The 11,277-nt window shown below is 36.3% G+C and overlaps 1 long non-coding RNA gene across 6 annotated transcripts; it reads right to left on the bottom strand.

The window, feature by feature from the left end:
- Positions 1-1,887: 1,887 nt before the first annotated feature.
- On the bottom strand, positions 1,888-5,428 carry im:7152688. Of its 6 annotated transcripts, none has more exons than XR_002455888.3 (5): positions 5,328-5,428; positions 3,917-4,069; positions 3,442-3,584; positions 3,043-3,136; positions 1,888-2,868 (listed from the first exon to the last, which is right to left on the bottom strand). It is a non-coding gene; the product is annotated as an im:7152688 (long non-coding RNA). The 6 variants fall into 6 exon arrangements; XR_224746.6 differs by having other exon boundaries at positions 3,917-4,024; XR_012395701.1 differs by having other exon boundaries at positions 3,917-3,997.
- Positions 5,429-11,277: the final 5,849 nt, after the last annotated feature.

The raw sequence follows: 11,277 nt of genomic DNA, 5'->3' as shown, positions 1-11,277 counted from the left end.
GATGCTGTTCTTTTATCTCACGTGGATGCTATGGGGATAAACAAGGGACCAAGACAGTATGGTGAGAATGAATGAATGACAGCTTCTAAAATAGTCTGAGAGGCATCCCCCTTTTGCCCAAAAGGCCTACTATGTGTTTTATTTGCCAAATTAAGCATTTTTTTAAAAAGATAAATATAATGTATAAAACTATATATTATGTATACTACTTCATATCACCTATAGATCTGATAAGCTTTTATATTAATGGACAATGCAGATATTAATTTTTACAATGATTTTACACTACATTATTTTAATCTACCAAGCTTAGCTTACAATGTTTGAAATGTTTACATTGTTCTACTTGCATTCAATCTAAATCACAAATATCAGAAATGACAACAGATTGTTATTAAATAATGTCAGTTTTAATGTTATTGATTAATGCACTTGACAGATTTCATTCATTTATTTTCCGTCTGCTTTTTCCCTGGTTTATCACAGCGGAATGAACCGCCACTTACTTTACAGATTTATATATTTCAAATTTCAGGTGGTTTGTGTAATGTGTTTTATGTTTGATAAAATAATTTCACTGTCATGTCACCATAGGTACATTTAAAGGGTTTTGCATAAAAAGCAGAAGTGGATTTAGCTGGTTTTGACGCAAAAGAAAATTTACATTGTTTAAAAACAAAGAATTGTCTTTAGTGACATTTTTGAAAGAAAGGTATTTTATTTATTACCTAACCTCATCATTACACATAAAATGAAACTTCTGAACCTAACCAGAGGAGCCTGATAGAAAATGTCCATTTACAAGAAAAGCGGTCTGATGGATTTAGAGGTTTTTGCATCTGAATTATTCATATCCTCTAAATACATTGGTTGACATAGTGCCTCATCATCTCTACCATAAAGCTTCATCATTGCACCCCTACAGGTTGCTTTACTTCCATGCAGATTGCATCCTTGAAACCATGAATATAACAGAAATAACCAAGCTGACTGTGTTGCAAACAGGCTAGAATCTCCCTTGTGTGTGGACCTTGCATCACCTCACAACAGTCCTCTTTTACTGTCACCACCCCCCAAAGGAATATCACAATCTCCCTAGTCACCCATCCACTGTCAGATCCTTTTTTTTTATATATAATGAAGGGTGCTGTGAGACTCATCACGTCTGTTCCTCTCTCTGTCTCCTTTACCAGCCACACTCATCCTTGTGAGGTTGAGAGCAGGTAATCCTTCATTTCCTGCAAGAAAGCTTGCCCGCAGAGAAGAAGCTGCAAGCTACAGTATCTTTTAATTCAATATTCAGGACGGGATGTTCTTCAATACATCTCTTTATTGTTAGAGAAATTAGATTCTTTCCAGAGCGTCTTGTTTTGGAATGATGGAATTGGCAGCATGATACACTTTTGGTGTATGACTGAAGCTTTAGGACATTTCTTTGAAATGATCCTGCTCATTGTAAGCTTATTACATGTGTGTGTTTTCTTTTCAATTTTAAAGAGATGTCTTAGAGATCAAGATTTACAATCTGACATCAATCTCACCCCATATTTTGCAGATGTGGAAAAGTCTGTATTGTGTTTTTAGTTTGGTAGTACACTGTAAAAACTAATCTATAGAATTTACCCAATAAATCTGAGGTAACAATTTGCATCGACTTTGGCTGGGTAGATTTAATCCCATATATTGAGTAAAAACTATCTGAAGTAAAAAGTTATTAAATACTTACATAAATTGGGTAAAATATACCTCACATTTATGTATATATACAACAGCTACTTATTGGGTAAAAATTATCTATATAATCAAAGTTTATTAATATCAGTTACTTAATAACAATTACTTATTCAGAAAAGGTAAAATGTACCTCTACAATAAAGACATTCAAATGGGTTATCAACTTAATGTTTTATTCAAAAAAAATCCTAAAACACACTCAAAATATAGTGCAGCACAACAGCTTTACACAACATTTCAAGTATATACCTGTTTTATAACTCACTGATCTATCAAATTTGTCAATAATGTTGAATAATAAAACATATACCCGTTTTAGGACACCAAATTATTAAAACACAGAAAAGAGTACTAAATAAAGTACAACAGCTTCACACAACAATGAACAAATAAACCTGTTTTATAACTCACTATACTCATTTTCAAAAGTTTTTTCTGGTAATTGGCTACTTGCATACAAAACTTCAAAGGCCACTTATTCTATTTTAAAAGCCAAAAGCACACACACAGACTTGTGGTTGTTTTTGTGCATGTACAGTATCAAATATCCGGATAAAAGTAAAACAAAATTCTTTATTTTTTGTCCTTACTCTCACTCTCGCAGATAGGATGAGAATAAAATAAACAAACAACTGGGGAAGAAAAGACGGTAGGTGAGATCAAAATTCTTTAGGCCACTTTCTATTAGTATTCCTTTTCTGTCAATATGGGGGAAAACACAGAGCAATGGAGAGGGCTGAGACAGTGGATGGGTCTTTGTCTGTGTGTGAAGCAAATGATGGAAGAGAAAAAAAATATATAAAACACTCCATTACAACTCCATTAAGGCATGTCCAAACAAAAGATCCTCTTTAAGTAAGAGGAGAAATGTCTACTGCATGAGCTTATTTTTGAGGCTGTGGACCTTCTTCAGTGGTTTTGCCCCATCATTTTCTAAAACAAAGTTTTTGAAAAGCTTCAAACGTGTTTTTCAGCTCCTTTGGATATTCAATGTTAATTGCATATGAGTCCCAGCAGTATGCATGCCTCTGTTTGGCTTCCTCATCCTTCCATCACTTGTTTTCCCCCGATCACAATAGACAAATTGTGCTTCACAATCTCCTTCATCGTTTTGTCTGTGTACTCCTCACATTCCTACATTAAAAAGAAACAAACAAAAAGCAAACACAATTTTATTTTAAGATTCTGTTTCAATATATTTCAGTTTATCTAAAGGAGAGCAGAGGAGAGTAGAAGACAAAAGGAGAAGGGGGATATAAGAGGAGGATCACTTGAGTTGATCAAGAATCTGTTATCAATATGACATACCTGCCAGTCATGGAACATATCTTCTTGTCTTTCCCCAAGGTAGTTATTGAGGCAGCAGACAACAGCATCTCTTTTTTTCCTCAATGTTCTGTGTCTGTAGGGAGACACAATTTAGTGTGGGAGTGATTTACATATATTAAGACCAAATTCTGGCCCAGGAATAGACTGGCGACCTGTACAGAGTGAACCCTGCCCCTTTGCCTGATAAATGCTTGGTTGTCTCAAGCTACTCATGACCCAAATGGATAAAGCAGTAAAGAAAATCAATTTACACATTGATGTTAAAAGGTAGTTTAAGTTGGTATGGAGCTCAACTTAAAGCAATTTTTTACAAATTATTTCACTTTTAATTCCCTCACATCAATAATTATATATTTGTAAAAAAATAAAATAACATACATTTAAACTGTCCAGCAGAGGATGCATCTTGCAACTAGCTGCTCCTCCTTTGGCATGCATTAGCTGCAAAACCTGGTGTGTACTCATCAAGCTTCCACAAGAATGTCTACTTCAACGAAACTGTTGTGATGCTCCTCCTTGATCTAGGAAGTAAAAGGACCAAAAATGTTATTTTAAATCACAAACCAGATCTCATATATATCACATGAAAGTATCTTAGTTGGAAGAAAAAATATTATTATTTAAAATATATTTTAAATATTTTCACCTGAGCCTCAGTGAATAATACCTTTTTTTAAAACCACCAAAAGAGGGGCTGAGACTGACCACTTCAATTCTTTGGCTAGAGAAGGTTTTATTCATTTTTTAATTTATTTTATAAATTGCATTTCCATTTCATTTTTCCATAACTGAAGACTTTCGTTAAAGACCTTTAAGGACAATGTGATTTATTTTATTTGGAAAACTTGCATACCTTTACAGGATACACTTGTGATGTGGACGTGTGCGGATGTGTCAGCCCTAGAACTGGTAACAGCGGTCTATCAGTGGGTCTCTGCTTGTGGGGGACAGACAAGAGAAACTGTAGAGAGGGCAAATAGTGAGTGTCCACATATACAGACTCTGCCTGCAACAGAAATAAAAATGAAAATTACACAAAAGAAATTCAGACATGTACCTCACTTAAATTTTGTACAGTTGATTTTGTGTTTACCCCAATTTAATGTATATAATCACCACTGAGGGTTATTCGGGTGGGTGTTTAATACGCAAAAATTAATTATAACCCCAGGCATTTAAAATAACTATTTTCAGAATGCCGATTAATTGGGGAAATACGGTAGTTTATCTCTGCTTCTCTGATCAAGGCTGTTTGACAAGGGTCAGTTATGAAGAAATAACAGACTGTGTACTTAATTTACAAAAATAAAGGCATTAAAATTACATATATTAATATCTATGCTTCATTTAATGAGCATCATAGATGTAATATGCCTCATAAAACATATGACTAGATTATGAAAACATTTATTAAGCACTGACGTTCTAAAATACAAAATATAATAAAAAATCAGTTCTAAGATGTTTTGCGTGATCCCACAATTCGTTAAAAACATAGGTGCAGCAGTGGGTGTTTTCCCACATACTCGTGGGATACACTATGTTTTCCTTTTTAATCCTTGAGTTGACTAGTTTCTAACCTTAAAACCAGCGGTCAGACACAGTCTTGCATGCTGACTAATCTTGTAAAAAGCACAAAACGACCACATACCGGCAGAGAGGGGTTAAGTTGGTTTTGTTTTCGATATTCCTGACAGGTTCAGTGATGGACGGCAATAACTCAAAAACCTCTTACCCTAAAATATCTAAACTGTGTTTCCTACAAAAATACAAAGCTGGTTATAATTCACAGCTGTCTTTTTCTTTTTTTTTCGCTCGACATTACGAGCACTGCTCCAATCAAGCCCTCGCAATCTGCGTTTAACAGTTGCCGGGAGAGCTCGCGCTGAGTGGCGCCTCATGCTCGGTAAGGGACCGTCTGAATGTGTCAGGAGTATCAAAAAACAAAACCAACCTAACCCCGCTTACCGGCAGTTGTGCAGACAGCTAAAGCCCCGGACACACCAAACCTATGGCACTTGGCACATCTAACCGACGCGTGAACACAAAATACCTACTCGCCTGACCGAGTGGCCGACGTTGCTCCACCTGCTGTCGGCTTAGTGTGTCCCGGGCCACGGTGACGCCAGCGACAGTTTCAAACTTTAATTTTAAGAAATGGCATTTTAAACAAACGAACGTCTAATACAAGTGAAGTGTAATATCTCAAAACTTCAAAAAATACAATTACATTTGCGCAATATACAGCATGTAAAATTGCTTACCTTAATTTCTGCTGTTTGTTCGATCATGGCAGCCGGTGAGAAGATCCAGCGTCGTCCACACTCACTCAAAAACGCGGGCTGACGCATGCGCAATTTCAAGCAATAAACTCACGGTTTGGGGGTATACTTTACTGAATTTTTCTATGTGATGGTTGTTACTGTTGACGAATGGGTAGCATATGTAGAATTTACCCATTACTTTTGAATTCCTTGGCTGGCTGCAATAATCAAGTAAATTTTATATGGTTTCCACAGATTATATTTACCGCTCTCCAAAATCACTTTTTTCAGTGTAGATGGATCATGGATAAGGACAAGAGAGGCTATACAAAAAAAGCCAGACTAATTATGAGTGACTAGCAATTTCATTTGGTTTTCGCTAATAGCAAATTAAACTTTATAAAGCAGACAGGATAATTGAGGGTAACTGCAATGTGAGAATTGCCATGTTAGGTCGTGCTCTGTTATTCTGTATTTCATACTGAATTGCATTGACCTGGGTTTATACATAATGAGCTATAATTTTTGGTTTTGATGACTGGGGCCAAATTTCTGTTGGCTTTCTGAGAATTCAAATTATGATCAGATAATCAAGAATAAATTATTCTCATACATGTAGATAGGCAGCTGTATTAATTTTTAGTTTGAACTAAAAGTTAATTATTTAAGTTTTAATTTTAATGTGAAAGAAAAAAAAATATTAAAAATGTCATAATTTATTCACCTTTCACCATCCAAAATGATTTCAAATAGTGTATTTTGCATTCTGAAGAAGAAAATAAACCCATAAAGATTTAAGTTGATAAACTGCAAGTAAATAAAATTATTGTGGTGAACTGTTCTATTTAAAACACCACAGACGCAGTTGTGCAAACACTCACCAAAGCTGCTTATTTAAACAGATATACATAAAAACAGTAATATTGTGAAATCATATTTTAATTTAGAAATAAAAACAGTTGGCGTACTGCTAGTGTCTGCATGAAGTAAGCTTGTTTAGCCAAGCTCCTCCACGCCAAAATTGAGCAATTGACCAAAATGAGTTGTGAAAGCATTTTTGATGATTTTAACTTTGTCCTATGCATCAATATACCAATTCTTGCATTAATTACGTTTTTAACTAACTACATGAACTTATGTTAATGCACTTATCCTCATATAACCTTATGTGCTTAGCCTCATATAACTTTCCTCCATAACAGTTGTGGCTTTGTGTGATAAGTGAGAAATGTTACAACTCTACTTTCAGAATGTGCTCGTTAAGAGTAACAATCATGGATGGGAGGGGCGAAGTCTTACCCTCTTGTGGGCTCTGTTATGTATATGCGTAACTTTTTCTGTGCAGATTAGCTTGTTCTGATGGAACTGATGTGGATGGAGGATCTTTCTTACTTAAGTGCACCCGGGCGGGGCTGAAGAGAGACAACGACAAATATGTGGGCGAAGAGGAAGTGGGTGTGTGCTCAACTGACACATACTGCCTGTGTTGCTGTTCTCTGACACCCAGAACTCTGTAATGCTTTATTCATCTAATTAATTCAATTTATTTAAAGCCTCTGACTGTTATTTTAACCTGGAAGGACAAGGAAAAGTCCAACAGTTGCCATCCTTACTTTTTTTACTTTGTGTGCTTGTGTTGGAAAGTTTCATTTAACACTTGGCCTACATTTTAATATTTGAAAATGCTTTTAAAAACAGCAAACGTCTTGAAAAGCTCTAGTCAGCCATGAACTATTTCCATGAAGCTAATTGTGCTACAAGCAATCAATGATGATGATATGCCTGTTACGATCAAAGACAGAAGAGATCCAATTGCCAGTGAAGATAATTATATGTGAAATAAAAAAAAATAATAATTCTCTAAATGTACAAAATGGCTGAAAGCAGGAGACTAAGAAATTTGCAAAAAGTCCAAAAATGAAGAGTTCCTACTAGGCCAAGCTATGACGTCATCCAACGTACAAACTGCAGAGAAATCCTGGGAGACAAACAGACAAGAACAAAAACAACAACAATGGACTAATAATCAGCTTTAACCACCAACTGAATACATAGCTAGCACAGCAGGAATCAGATGGAGGACACTGATTAAGTCAGCTGATTCGAGCGTACGCTGCCATTGCAAAAGGTAAACAAACACACACATCCTCGCACATGACAACTCACATGGCATAACACATAACATATAGAAATAACACACAAAAACCTTGACAATGCCACTGGTTTGGCAAAAGATATCAAACAAGATTCTTTTAAATACAAACAAAAGATTTGACAAGTTTGAGGAGAACCTTCAATCTCTACAGACATCCGTACAGGAATTTGCAGAGAAAGTGGAATCTTAGGCATGAGAAAAGAATATTGTTAATTGACCACAGTCACCGCATTGGTAAACCAAGAAAAAAATGGTTGTCAATTAATTTTAAGGTTAACTCTCGCTATTAACAAAGCAATAGCTAAGATTTTTGACTTGAATGATTTTTAATTTTTAGTTAGTAATGTAGTTGTGTTTAGGTAAGGGATTGGGGATGTGGAATAAGATTATTATTACTAATAAACTGCTAATGTTTTAATCAGACACCCTAGTTATTTTGCGATCACTGAATCCATTTCAAAATCAACAAAAAAATTAACATTTTTGCGATTTGCTAAATTCTTAATTTAAATGCAAGATATTTGCAAAAAATAAAATAAAAAATCTCATAAAACATCTAATTCTAAACCATAAAATCCAATTATATTTATTTCAGTTGGCAATACATTTTTATGTGGCGTATGGATAGACTGGACCAGCTCTATACTCTCATCAGGGTGCTTGGGGGTTTATGGGAGTATGCCCAACCAGTCCACATGTGTTTTGTGGACTTGGAAAAGGCATTCACAGCCATGTTTCTCGTGGCATTCTATGGAGGGTGCTCTGGGAGTATGGGGTCAGAGGTGCTCTGTTTAGGGCTGTTTCGTCCCTGTATAAACAGAGTAGGAATTGGGTTTGCATTGACGGCAATAACTCCGATTTATTTTCAGTGCATGCTGGACTCAGACAAGGCTGCCCTGTCACCAATTCTGTTCATAATTTTTACAGAAATCTCTGTTATTTGCAGACGATGTTGTTTTGTTGGCTTCATCAAACATACACTGGAACAGTTTCCTGCCAAGTGTGACGTGGCTGGGATGAGAATCAGCACCTCCAAGTCCGAGGCCATGGTGCTCCACTTGAAAAAGATGGCTTGTCATCTCCAGGTTGAAGGAAAGTCCTTACCCCAGGTGTAGGAGTTCAAGTATCTTGGCGTTTTGTTCACAAATGAGGGAAGGATGGAATGTGAAATTGACAAGTGGATTGGTGCAGAGGGTTGCAATAATGCGATTGATGTATCAGTTTGTTGTGGTAAAGTATGAACTGAGCTTAAAGGCAAAGCTCTCGATTTACTGATCAATCTACGTTGCTACTCTCACCTATGGACATGAGCTTTGGGTAATGACCGAAAGGACAATATCTCAGATACAAGCAACCGAAAAGAGTTTTCTTTACAGGGTAGCAGGGCGCACCCTTATAGAGCTCTGTCGCCCGGAAGGAGCTCAGAGTAGAGTCAGCTGAGGTGGTTCAGGCATTTGTTTCGAATGCCTACTGGACCTAGGGAGTTGTTCCAGGCATGTCCCACTAAGAGAAGGCCTCGGGGAAGACCCAGGACATGCTGGAGGGACAATGTCTTTGGGCTGACCTGGGAGCACCTTGGGATTCCCCCAGAGGAGATGGAGGAAGTGTCTGGACAGAGGGAGATCTGGGGTTCTCTCCTAGACTGCTGGCCCCACGACCCAGACAAAATGAGATGAGATGATGTAAAGATGTTCCATACACAGCACACATGATGTATTTAAATGTCTCTCGAAAAAAGACTGACCTGCGCCCTCACAATCACTACATGGAATGGAATGGGAGACGGAAGGGGGTGTTTTCAGCTTATGCAGTAAGCAGACACGGATGAAGCGTGAGCGATTTACATGTGAAGTCAATGCAAGGATGAGGTATAAACATCCTATGGTGCAAATTGGTTTCTTTGTACATTTGAACCACTTCTGACTGCAAAAGAAAGTTGGAGCAAACGTCTAACAAATGGAGCATTGGAACAAATAGATGGAGATTGGTTCACGTGACCGAATTCTCAGACATCATTTGTGCTTTACATGTATGACTGGTATTATGATGTGCGTGAAACCGGTAAATGTTTTGTTTAACTCTTTTCCTTCAGTTAACATGAGAAAACGTTTCCCTGCCATTGACAAGTTTTAAAGCAATCTGGGTTTTAGGTGTATTACAGTTGGAGAAGCCCTAACGCATGTCTACATTATGTCAGATGCTCCGGGGAGTGAAATCTGAGAGAAATTAAAATTCTGGATAAAAATAGGAGTTATACAACCTTTCTTTGGCTTAATGCTTTTTAGATCTTGTTTTGACAGGAGACCAAATTGAAGAAGCTTTATTTTTGTCATTTGGATTAGATTGCACACCTAACGGCTACCTATTATGGTAAATCAAATCCATTTGAGTAAACAAAGCAATTTGAGCACAGTAAAACCCAATAATACTTAATAATAAGTAGTTAAATCAGTAGTTTTTAGGGGGAAGTGGTGCGTACACGAAAGTGTTACCAAAATGTTTCTATTTTAATATATTTAAAGCTTAAAACTTTATCATACTTAAAACTTAAGTTATTATTTGAATGGCAAAACAGTTGTTTAATAATTGATCATTCAGTGTCAAATTATCCAAATCATTAATTTCTTACTGTTATTCTCTTATTATTTTTTAATTGTTATTATTTTTAGATGAATATAATGTTCAAAAAATCAATTATTATTATTATTTTCTAAAGTAAGGTGTTGTAAAATTTTCTGTGTCCTATTGCCCCGTTTAAACATAATTCAACCTTCTAAAAGCTTTAGTTGTTTGCATTTGAATTGCAATTTATCTGCAGATGGATGTTATTATAAAGTAATAAGCAACATAAAATGGAACATCAAACCCAATCATTCATTTAAAACAGGTTGTCACATATGCATTCCCCTCATGTTTGATTCGTCATGCAAGAAGACTTCACCGACCCCACAACCCCTAAATATATCTTTGCATAACCTTTTGCGCTAGGGCAGTTGGTTCACTATATTCCTAATTCACTGCTTATAGAATCAGGCTAAATTAAATCTAGAAGAATTTATTCCTGCATGTATGCAAATTAAATATGCAAAACCTTCCTAATGACTCATCAGTTTCCAACACTTTTCAGTCTCTCAAAGATCATGTTAACTCTAACCACCATCAACAGAATAAAATAAACAATGTTTGACTGCATCATTAACTTGGCATTTAAGCACACTAATTGTGCAAATAAAAATTCTTATTTTATTTAATTTACATTGTTTTGCATTTAATTATTTTGTTCAATTGGCTTAATTTCCAAGCTTCCGCATGACTAGGAAGAATAACATGGCCTCACTTCTGGAAAGTGTCCTTTATCTGTTCCCTTCTGTAAGGGTCATTTTGAAGGGCTCTTTGGTGTGAGCTTTTCTGAGCCCTCCTTTTCGAAATGCCCTGCAAATTGATGACATTGCCACTCGTAGGGCTTTCAAAAATGCATTTAGATGATCCTCACAACCATTTGGAGAGGTGAAAATGGCTTATATTGCGGCATAATAAGTACGTAGGCACTGCTGAGTGCATATGGCGAAGGTCAAAATCAAATATCACTGGGCGCAAGTGATTAATACCACTGCACAACCCTCTGGAACAAGCTTTCTTTAAACTACTTGGGTTAAAATTAGTCTTTTGGCTTAGGCACACCAGCATGGTAAAAACAATGACTGGCAAATAAGATGGAGATTTTGCCTTATGCTTTCCACATTGCGGCAAACTAGCATCTCATTTTTATATTTCTACTGGACTGTGCATTGATTT

This window comes from Danio rerio, chromosome 2, assembly GCF_049306965.1.
Source record: "Danio rerio strain Tuebingen ecotype United States chromosome 2, GRCz12tu, whole genome shotgun sequence".
Taxonomy (NCBI): Eukaryota; Metazoa; Chordata; class Actinopteri; order Cypriniformes; family Danionidae; genus Danio; species Danio rerio.
The sequence above is the reverse complement of the archived record's forward strand: the minus strand, read 5'-3'. Positions and strand labels throughout refer to the sequence as shown.